Source organism: Syngnathus leptorhynchus, chromosome 4 (assembly GCF_054491065.1).
Source record: "Syngnathus leptorhynchus isolate UIUO chromosome 4, UIUO_Slep, whole genome shotgun sequence".
Taxonomy (NCBI): domain Eukaryota; kingdom Metazoa; phylum Chordata; class Actinopteri; order Syngnathiformes; family Syngnathidae; genus Syngnathus; species Syngnathus leptorhynchus.
In genome coordinates this window covers 2,991,959-3,002,782 of record NC_141198.1, presented here as the reverse complement: position 1 = coordinate 3,002,782, position 10,824 = coordinate 2,991,959, and the positions used below count along the sequence as shown (strand labels likewise).

Below are 10,824 nucleotides of genomic sequence, written 5' to 3'. Positions count from 1 at the left end.
ATCAGGGGATGGCTGAGAATATTGTCATTTTCACATGTCCTGAGTGTTGTTAGTCACCTAAATGTTGAACAGAGACTGTGATGGAACGAAGTCAAATTCCTTGTTTGGCACGCTCAAACATGGCGAATAAATTCTTCTTGAATCTTGAAACTCTGACGGCATGAGATTACTTACTCTCTGCTCTGAGCACAACCTGACCATCATCAATACCATCTTCCAACAAAACAAGCACAAAACATCATGGATGCACCTACGCTCCAAACATTGGCACCTGATCGACTATGTCATTGGGAGATACTGTGACATCAAGGATGTTCTCACAAGCCGGTCAATGAGAGGTACTGAATGCTGTCTCACCATGTCTCCATGCCCAAGAGCAGATTTGGCTTGCTGCACGGCCTCAGATGGGGTAGATTTCCTCCCGGTTGTCAGTCTGGGAGCAACTGCTCGGATCACCTCATCTTGAGACTCAATCAGGGTCATGCTCAGCCTCACCTTGGTGCATATAAAACTCCTCCATGAGGCTAGAGATGGGCAGTTTCAGGGCACTATTACCATATAGGCCGATGTTACTGAGGTCCCGCGGGAGGCCAAGCCACTTCTTGATGTATGCACTGACTGTTTTCTCCAGCTTCTCGACTTTGGTTATGAGGATTTCATAGACTGTTAGTGGCCACATTGAACAAGGGAGCAACCAAAACTGTAGGCACCACAGTGTCAACTTACCAGGAACTAAGGTCTTGTCTACGTGGACAAGGCCTTTGATGGTTTCTTCCCTCAGCTGATCGCTCTGGTCTGAATCTTTTAAACATGTGTTGTACAATCGCCCTAGACTCTTGACTGGCAGCTCTGACATCAATGGGATGGGAGTATCCTTGATGTAGCACCTCTGGTCCGTGAGTTTCCCGCTGACGGTGGATATGCTCCTGGATTTGCTGGGTTTAAACTTCATTCGTGCCCATGTAATGTTGGCATGAACCTTTGCCAGCATATGTTTGGTGCATGCAACGTTTGAGGTCAAAGTGGTCATGTCGTAGGCGCAGATGGGAGGTAGGTGCTGTCCCCCTCTCAGACGTTCTCTACCCACAACCCATTTGGAAGCTGGAATGATCACTTCCATTGCCGTGGTGAAGGCTAGAGGGGAGATGGTACAACCATTACTCCTACCTCCAAAGATTGTCATGAGATTGTGTATTCTGTTGTTTTGACACAGAATTGCAGATCTCAGAAGTAGTTTTCACCAAGTTTGTGATGTGGAAATAGTTGAAGGCTGTCCATATGAGAAAATGACCCAAAAGCATTTGCTAGGTCCACGAATAAGACATGCAGATTCACTCTTGGCAGATTTAATTTGGTGTCAATTAACGCAATTGTACGCTCCAAGCAGCCTGAGGAACCTGTTATTCCAGCTTTCTGTATGGATGTATCGATCAAGCTGTTTTGCTTTAGGTACGTTGTTATCCTTTTAGTAACGATGATAAAAAACCCTTCCCTTCAACGTCTACCAGGTTGATCTGCCAGAACTGATCAATGTTTGAGGCATCTTTTTCCTTGGGGATTAATTATCACTACCCCAGCTCTGCGCCACGCTTTTGGAATGGTTTAATTTGTCCAGGTCATCTTCATCTGCCTCCACAGAAAGTGTAAGACATTTGGGGAGTTTTTGTTCAGTCGAAATGGAACCCCATTTGATCCTGGAGCTGAAGCTGCCCTTGCCTTCCTCAATAATTTCTCAACCTCGCTCTATTTTGGGAGATTGTCATCCAGCTGGTGTTCTGATTGAGGTATTGGCGGCATGTCTGCTCCCTCTGTTGTAATCTTTGGTTGTCCATGAATGGTTTCCAGTTTTGCTGAGTAGACCCTAGATCAGGGGTGGCCAACCACTCAGAGACTAAGAGTCATATTTTTTACTGTTACTGCAAAGAGCCACAACATACACATGAGCACACATGAACATCATCCCCCCCCAAACACACACACACGCACACAAACACACTTGCTCAGCCAAATTTATTGTGTGACATTATCATGTCACACACCAACATGATAATTTTGAATTCTTTAAATCAATGTTTTACCAGGTAATCCAATTGAGAACATTTTCTCATTTACAATGGCGACCTGGAAGCAAGGTGTGTGAAGTGTCTTGCCCAAGGACACAACGACATGTGACTGTGACAGAGCTGGGATCAAACCGTCAACCCTCCGGTTACTAAACGACCCACTCTATGGCCTGAGCCACAGCCGCCACAATGATATATATAAATAATGACAGAAATTGACACCTACATAACTAAGACCACAGGCCAGTCATTTTCAACAATGAACATTGTGTGCACTGTCTCACACACACACAAACTCTTAGTTCAACAAAGTCCACAAACAAAAACATAATCATTTACAATAGTGTTTTTTCACTTAGCATATTTTTCGGACTATAAGTCGCGTTTTTCTTCATAGTTTGGGTGGGGGGGGCGACTTATACTCAGGGGTGACTTATATGTGAAAATGTTCACAAATTTTTGCTTGATCATTAACACATTACTTACTTACTAGTATAGTTGATCACTTCACGTTATTTTCACTTTAAACCGTATGAGGGCGCACTATGGCTGTGGAATAATTGGTGCCTCACTGACAATGAGTTCCATTCACTGACTTCCGGAGTCACGAGATTTAATGATTTGGAGTGGCACATAACTCGTCTACAAGTGATGAAAACCCAACCGCAAATTTACTTTGTGGTGGTGTAAAAACACTCGTTCTCTGCGTAAGTTAACAAGTGAAAATGATGTGACAAAAGTATCGCCAAAATGCTGCCAAAAATAAGGCGGATGTTGTCGCGGATGTTGATTGATTGATTGATTGATTGAACATTTAATGATCCTCGGGGGTCGGGAAATTCAGGCCCCAGCAGTATCCATACCACAGAGCGGGTATACAAAAGACACACAGATGGCATGAGCGCAACTCAATAGGCTCTCATAAGGCTGCCACACAACGGCGCCACAAAGAAAGCCAGTTAGCGCGAAAGATAAAAGCCATCAAAGCAAAGAAAAAAGACAAAGGAAAAAAAAGTAACAGCGGCCAACCAGCACCCTCAATATCAGAGAACACCTCAAAACACACAAAATAGCCTCCACGGGGTCCATAGACAGGTGTAAGGGCAGTCCAGTTCAACGGCGCCCAATGGACCGTGGTCGTGAATCAGTGAAAACATCACAAAGCAGGCAAACGTCTGAGCAGCATCCTGGGCACCCAGTCAGGGCACGTGCAGATGGCCACTACGGGGCTAGCAGGGCGAAGGTCATTGGTTCCGACGAGCACGAGGGAGCGGACTCTCCACAAGGGTCGCGGCTGCGAGGCCAAGGCAAGGGATAAGCACCGGCCGGATAAGCAGGAACGTCGTAGAGTTACGTCGGTCTCGACCGATGTGAGTTAGGTTTACAGAGGCAAGCCGGTTTCCGTACTCACAGCTCAACTAATTTTGCCTTGAGATATACCAAACGATGCTGTTGTGGCGGGCGGCCGAATGCTCGCGAGTCGCCGAGGCTAACGCTTCCATACCCCTCCATATATATATAAAAAAAATTCTCAACGGATTACCATGATTCACGAAAATGATACTTTTGACGGAAAAAACATGGAAATCCACGAATCTGTGAAAAATTCTCATCCCTGTATTCAACAGGGAAGCACCAACAATACTCGTTACTCAAATATAGTGATACACGTCAGCTCTAATAATACTAGGATGAAGCAAAGAAAAGCCTAGCGAGGACTTGTGATCTCACCATTAAGATGAGTCAGCATCGAGTAATTGTCTCTGGCCCCTTGCCTGCGAGAGACAATGATGAGAGCTTTAGCAGATTATTCTCTTAATTGGTGGGTGGTTTCTGCAAAAATCAGGGACTGCAGTTTGTAGATAACTGGTCCTCTTTCTGGGGCCGCCTTGACCTGGTGAGAAAGGACGTCCTTCACCCTAATCATGAAGGTTCCATAACTCTTTCTAGAAACATTACAGATTACTGTTTGAGCCATTCATGAAAGTCCACACTAGAGCCGGCCTGGTCACAGGTGGCTAGGCCACCTGTTAGATTGGGTTTGGAGTCTGTTAAGTTAAAGTTAACTAGAGCTGGGCGAGACTTGCAGAATGCACATAGCTCTTTGTGTAGACTCGAAGGTCACAAATTGCTTAGTGCTATAACATCAGCATCACTGCCACACTTTCTACTGAGAAAGTGGGCAAGTCAAGTCACTCCTCCCTGATCAGTCTCATTGATACTTGCTCCCAATAACAGTACGTGAGTGCCAAAAATTAACTATCAAATTCCTACGGTCGTCTCCTCCCGACGCACTAATAACTATTTCAAATGCAATGTGGGACTTAGACAACGCAATCTTACTCAATTTTTGTTTAAAAATTCTTTGATGGTAAGAACTCTGATCAACCTATTAGACAAAGATTTGGTTTTATGAATATTTTATGAATTTTTTAAAATATCTTTTCCAAAGCTACACCAGCATGTTAATTTTCCAACACGTGGTGACAGCTTCCTTCCTTCTACACTACAAATAAAGGAGCTTTCAAAGCCACCCACTCCCCCACATTCGACTTTCTGAGTAATTTTCAGACTGGATCTGGTTCGAATTTCCCATGCTCTTTCTTTGGATGTGATGTCTCAAGCGTGTTCTCACGTTAGCTTGTTCTACACATGTAGGAGCTTTCAAAGCCACCACCCTCCCCCACATTGGACTTTCTGACCATATCACTTTTATGCTTATGCCCGCGTACAGACAAAGAATGAAAGCATCCGGGCCGGTTCGCAAGCGGGTATGAGTGTGGCCTGAGGGAGCCTCTGATGCTCTTCGAGACTGCTTTGACACAACAGACTGGGAAATGTTTAAGCAGGCAGCCACTTGCGACGATCAGACAGACAGAGGAGTATGCAGACTATGTAACCTCTTACATCACTAAGTGCTGTGTGACCTGTGTGACATAATGTGACCCACGGAAAATACATCATCACTTGGGCTAACTGGAACCCATGGCTGACAGGGGCTGTCCTCAGGCTGCTGAGGGCCAGGGACAAAGCCTACAGAGCTGGGGATGAAGCTGGCATGAGAACAGCGAGGGCCAATCTGTCCCGGAGCATCAAGGAAGCGAAAAAGGCATTTACTTGCAAGATTACCGCCCACTTCAAAGACAGCAGAAAAGCACGAAGCCTATGGCAAGGCATTCAGACCATCACGGACTACAAGCCCGTGCCGCAGAGCTGTGAGGGCAACATCCCTCTGCTCAACGATCTGAACCGCTTCTTTGCTCGCTTTGACGCTCAGAACAGCACTTGCTCGCTAAAGACCCCTCCCCCTCCACACGAGCAGCCCCTGTGGCTCTCTGCCGGTAGCGTGAGGAGGACACTTGCTGCTATCAACATTCGTAAGGCGGCGGGCCCAGACAACATCCCAGGTCAAGCACTAAAGGACTGCGCTGAGGATCTTAAGGGTGTGATGACAGACATCTTTAACATTTCTCTACAGCAAGCCATTGTCCCCTCATGTTTCAAGGCTGCCACCATCATATCTGTGCCGAAGAAGACTGCTCCATCCTGCTTCAATGGCTACCGCCCCGTGGCACTGACACCCATCATCATGAAGTGCTTTGAGCGGCTTGTCATGACGCACATCAGATCCATTCTCCCCCTTGACCCCTTCCAGTTTGCGTACCGAGCCAAACGGTCCTCTGAGGATGCAATCTGCTCTGCCCTCCACTCAGCCCTCACCCACCTGGAAAAAAGAGACTCGTATGTGAGATTGCTGTTTGTGGACTTCAGTTCTGCGTTCAACACCATTGTACCACAGTGACTCATCTGCAAACTCGACAAACTGGGACTCAGTACCTACCCAACTGGCTATTGGACTTCCCCTGTCAGAGGCCTCAGGTGGTACGTGTTGGCGACAATATCTCATGCAGCATCACGCTGAGCACGGGGGGCCTCCAAGGCTGCGTGCTCAGTCCGCTGCTCTTCACCCTGCTGACGCATGACTGCACTGCAACCAACAGCAACAACCGCGTGCTGAAATTTGCTGACGACACGACTCTGGTGGGTCTCATCACCAAGGGCGACGAGAGTCAATATAGGTTGGAGATCGGCCTTCTGGCCACATGGTGCAGGGACAACAACCTCCTGCTGAACGTCAGCAAAACCAAGAAGATTGTTGTTGACATCCGGATGGGTCACACCCAACACCTGCCACTGACCATCGACGGTGCTGTGGAGGAGAGAGTGAGCAGCACCAGATTCCTGGGGGCGCACATCAGTGAAGACCTTTCCTGGACCACCAACACTGCATCACTGGCGAAGAAAGCTCAGCGCCGCCTGTACTTCCTGCGGAAACTCAGGCGAGCAGGTGCTCCACCAGCCATCATGACCACATTCTACCGCGGCACCATTGTGAGCGTCCTCTCCAGTTGTATCGCTGTGTGGAGTGGTAGATGCACTGAATACAACATGAAGGCCTTGCAGCTCATAGTGAACACAGCTACTAAGATCATTGGTGCTTCACGTCCCTCCCTGAAAGACATTTACACCTCCCATCTCACCCACAAGGCGACCACGATTGTGTGTGATGTGAGTCACCCCGCTTACACTTTGTTTGATCTTCTGCCCTCTGGGAAGAGGTACAGAAGCCTGCGCTCCCGCACCACCAGATTCACCAACGGCTTCATACTCCAGGCTGTTCGGATCCTGAACTCTCTCCCCCGTCGGCTGCGTAATGTCCTGGCGTTTCGGGCCACGTTGGCTGCCTTGCACTACTCTTGTGCTATATTCTGTCTGCTGTATGCACACTTGCTCCATTTATTTATTTATTCATCACTCGTATTTATTCATTGTATGTGCTTTCTTGTTTTTACTTTTTGTGTTGTTACTTGAATGTTTTGTTTGTCCGTGATGCAACATATCGGCCTTCCTCCTCAGCAGCCTCTTTAACGAAAACTTCGTCAAATATGTTGCATGTCTTGTCACCGTGGGGCAGGGAAACGAAATTTCGATCTCTTTGTGTGTCTTGGCATGTGGAGAAATTGACAATAAAGCAGACTTAGACTTTGACAAAGTGCTGTAAGTGGAGAAAAAAAAAAAAGAGTAATACAATCACAAAGATAGTAGAGCGGTAAATTAACCAATTAATTATTCAAGCAAATGAATCAATCTTTTCATCAATCAATTCATACAAACACAGCATAAACACACAGTAATTACTACAATGCAGCAGACACCAGAAACCCATATAATAATAATAATAATACATCGATTTTATATAGCACTTTTCTAGACACTCAAAGCCGCTTTACATACACAATTACAACAGATTATCAAGATAAAAAGCGTGACTAACTTAAACACTATGTACAAAAAAAGCTGCGTTAGCTTATCTCAGGCGCCGCACGGGTAGTTGGCGTGGGCCATGCGCATGTCATTGCTGAGGAAGTTGAGCATGGTCTGCACCACCTCGGGCAGGTCGTAGTCATACTTCCAGGCCCAATCGCGTTTTGCGTTGGAGTCGTCAAAGTCCATCGGCCAGGAGTCGGCGATAGCCTGCCGAACGGGGTCCACGTTGTACGAGACCTCCAGCTTGGGCACGTGCCTGCGCAGCTCCCGCACTAGCTCTTCAGGCGAGAGGCTCATGGCGCCGATGCAGCACATGCGCATGCCAAGCGTGTCGGCCATCGGCTCCAGCACCCCCAGGGTGGCACGCAAGCAGTCGTCGACACACACCATGGGAAGCCGCGTATCGGGCCGCAGGAAGCACCCAAACCTGCCCCTCCCGAGAGCGTCACCAGCCAGGCCACCCAGGATGCGCTGGCAGGGGCTGCTCGCAGCCAGCCAGCTGGCAGGGGCTGCTCGCAGCCAGCCAGCTGGCAGTGGAGGCCGCCGCCACTGCTGGCAGCCAAAAGACGCAGGGAGCTGCAGAGGGCCGCCAAACAGCAGCAAAAAAAACACGCTAAAATACTACCATATTTTTCGGACTAAAAGTCGCTCTGGAATATGGGTCACAGCCATAAAATCCACAACAACGTGAAAAACAACATATATAAGTCGCTCCGGAAAATAGGTCGCATTTTGGGGGAAATTTATTCGACAAAATCTAACACCAAGAACAGACATGAACAAGCAACAACAGGCTAAACGATAGGTATGCTAACGTGACTAAAACACAAACGAAGAGCTGAGAACGGGCCTGATGTAACATTCAGAGTTATTCTAATAACCATTACATAAATAACACGTTTATAAAACCATCTGTGTCACTCCAATTCATTAAATGCATCGATCGTCCTTTATGTAAACAATGCCACGTATGCGCCGCTTATGCGCCGCACCGCGCCGCATATGGCGCGCCTCTGATGTCGGACTGTAAGTTACATTTCTAATTATTCCACAGACCCATATAACGATATATGAAGTAGTCTCTTACAAGAGCATATTTATTGAGAACAAGTAGGGTGGGGGTGACATTGGACATGTTTGGTGGTCACCTCAGCAACTGGTTAATCAGTGCAGAGGGTCCCAGCTCATTGTTTTGCAAGGTCGTGGAAATAGAAACTAGTGGAGCATTTTAGATGACTAACTAAGCAAGAAAGTGTTTCCACACCATTTGGAAAGTTTCAACAACTGAATGGTTAAACTTTTCAGAGTCAAGGAAAGGTAAAAGGTTTAAACAAAGTTAATAATTCTAGTCTACATTCCAACATAATCATACGATCAAGATAGTTTATAAACCCTAACAGTTGTGTTTATACAAAATAATAAGATTTGTACACATATGAACATGAAAAAGTATATGTTTGTCTAACTTAACAAAATATTGTTGTTGTTTCACCCACCTCAGTACCTTTACCAGTACAATAAAATATTTTTTCACAAAGTCTTTATTTGGTAAAAGGCATGTTATGCAATGTATATTAGCAGTATTTTATAACTAGTCTCTAATAACCACTCAATGTGCTCAAAGTTCCCTGCACTATCACTGAAATTGGTCAAACTTATTTTCAGATTTTCATGTATATGCTTCATCTTGCTAGAATACTCTACAGCAAATATTCAAACTAAGAATCTGTCAAATTAAGAATTATTTTCCTTCTAAACAAAACAGGTTTTTTCAATGTTTTCCCTGTAGTTTTGCTTACATCAGGGTACACTCGGCATTATTAAGAATGATATTTTGCTCGCAAAGATCTCTGAAGATTCAAACAAAGGTTTGAATCAAATGAGAGGTGCCAAATTTAACTCTGGCTCTGGCCTTCCCGTGCCTGCATGGATTTCCTCCTGGTACTGTGGTTTCCTCCCATTTTCCAAAGAAATGCACTGTAGGCCAAATGACCACTCCAAAATGTTCTTAGGTGTGATTGTGAGTACAAATGGTGGTTTGTCTATGTGTGCCCTGCAATTGGCTCGGGACCAGTGCAGAATATACCCCGCCTACTGCCCGAAGACTGCTGAGATATGCCTCAGCTCGCCCACGACCTCTGTGAATATGAAGCAGTTAAGTGGATGGATGGATGGATGGATGGATGGATGGATGGATGGACGGACGGACGGACGGACGGACGGACGGACGGATCATATCTTCTGTGTGTTGTGTTAAGAGCAGTGGTTTCCTTTTCATTGCAACTGCCATCGTTTTCAATATTTACTGACAAACCCAAATTAGCAAAAGTCATCATGTGTGCTTTTTTTCTCAAACATATTAAGTCTAACCATTACAGAAATGCAAGGGAACTATTAAACCATCCTTGGGCTCTCTGCTAATAACAGCATTACATCTTCCCAATGACAGTGAAAAGTGATATAGTGAAAACTGTAATTAAATGTCTAATTGGCATATTTTAATAGAATAAAGTAAATTACCACAGTCACATGAAATAATTGAACAACAAAGCAATTATGATCGGTAGGCACCAGTCAGTGTGATAATTGCAGTTTGGCTCGGGCTGACAGCAAATACAATTACACTGAGTGGAGCTTGAGACTAGACTGTCTTTTTAATTCTCAGTCTGCCTCTTCTTATTCAGCATCACACCAGGAAAATTGTATTTCTAATGTGTTCTACCACAAGCATAATATTAAAATGGCCCTCACATGAGCTTTGCAGTTACGACAGCAAAAATTCTCTGGATGCCCAATTTTATCAACTATGGAGGTCTACTGTTAGTCTAGCTTTAAACAACAATATTTTGGTGGACATTGCCAAGGCTTGCCTGTTCCACGAGCTTCTCTTTGCACATTGAGTCTTTCATGCCCGAATCTTAAGAAATGCGTATGGACACACGTTTTTGCGTATAGGGAGAGATTTGTAGCAAAATTATCCATGCAATTACATTTGCCATTTTCATGTTTTTCGGATCCACAATTATATTAGTGATTTTCACATGTATTTTTCAATCCATAAATATATTTGTGGATTGATTTTTATGTTTTTTATTGTTGTGTAGGTATTTAGCAATTGTAAATGCTTCTCCGTCACTGCAGTAGCCACGCCCGGACTGACCGATGCGCCTATCAGAGAGACAGGCCAGGCCACTTAGGCCAGGAGAATGTGAGGAGGGAAAGACGATTGGTTTATATCAATTAACACCCGCCACCACAGTCCGTATCAACCACACAGCGCGTGTGGAGGAAGTGGTGTGTTACGTATGTCAGGTGCCGGCCGATGTTACTATATGTTCTATATGCTAAGTAATAAACCATTTACTTTACAGCACACATAAACATTTGAACAAAGTGTTAGACAAATGAGCCAAATGTTTCTTACCAGCTGCCA

The 10,824-nt window shown here is 45.4% G+C and overlaps 1 pseudogene across 1 annotated transcript; it reads right to left on the bottom strand.

The window, feature by feature from the left end:
- Positions 1-6,234: 6,234 nt before the first annotated feature.
- LOC147057646 (L-threonine 3-dehydrogenase, mitochondrial pseudogene) lies at positions 6,235-10,824 on the bottom strand (annotated as a pseudogene). Its single transcript, XR_015065860.1, has 2 exons — positions 10,816-10,824; positions 6,235-7,967 (listed from the first exon to the last, which is right to left on the bottom strand). The product of XR_015065860.1 is annotated as an L-threonine 3-dehydrogenase, mitochondrial pseudogene (transcript).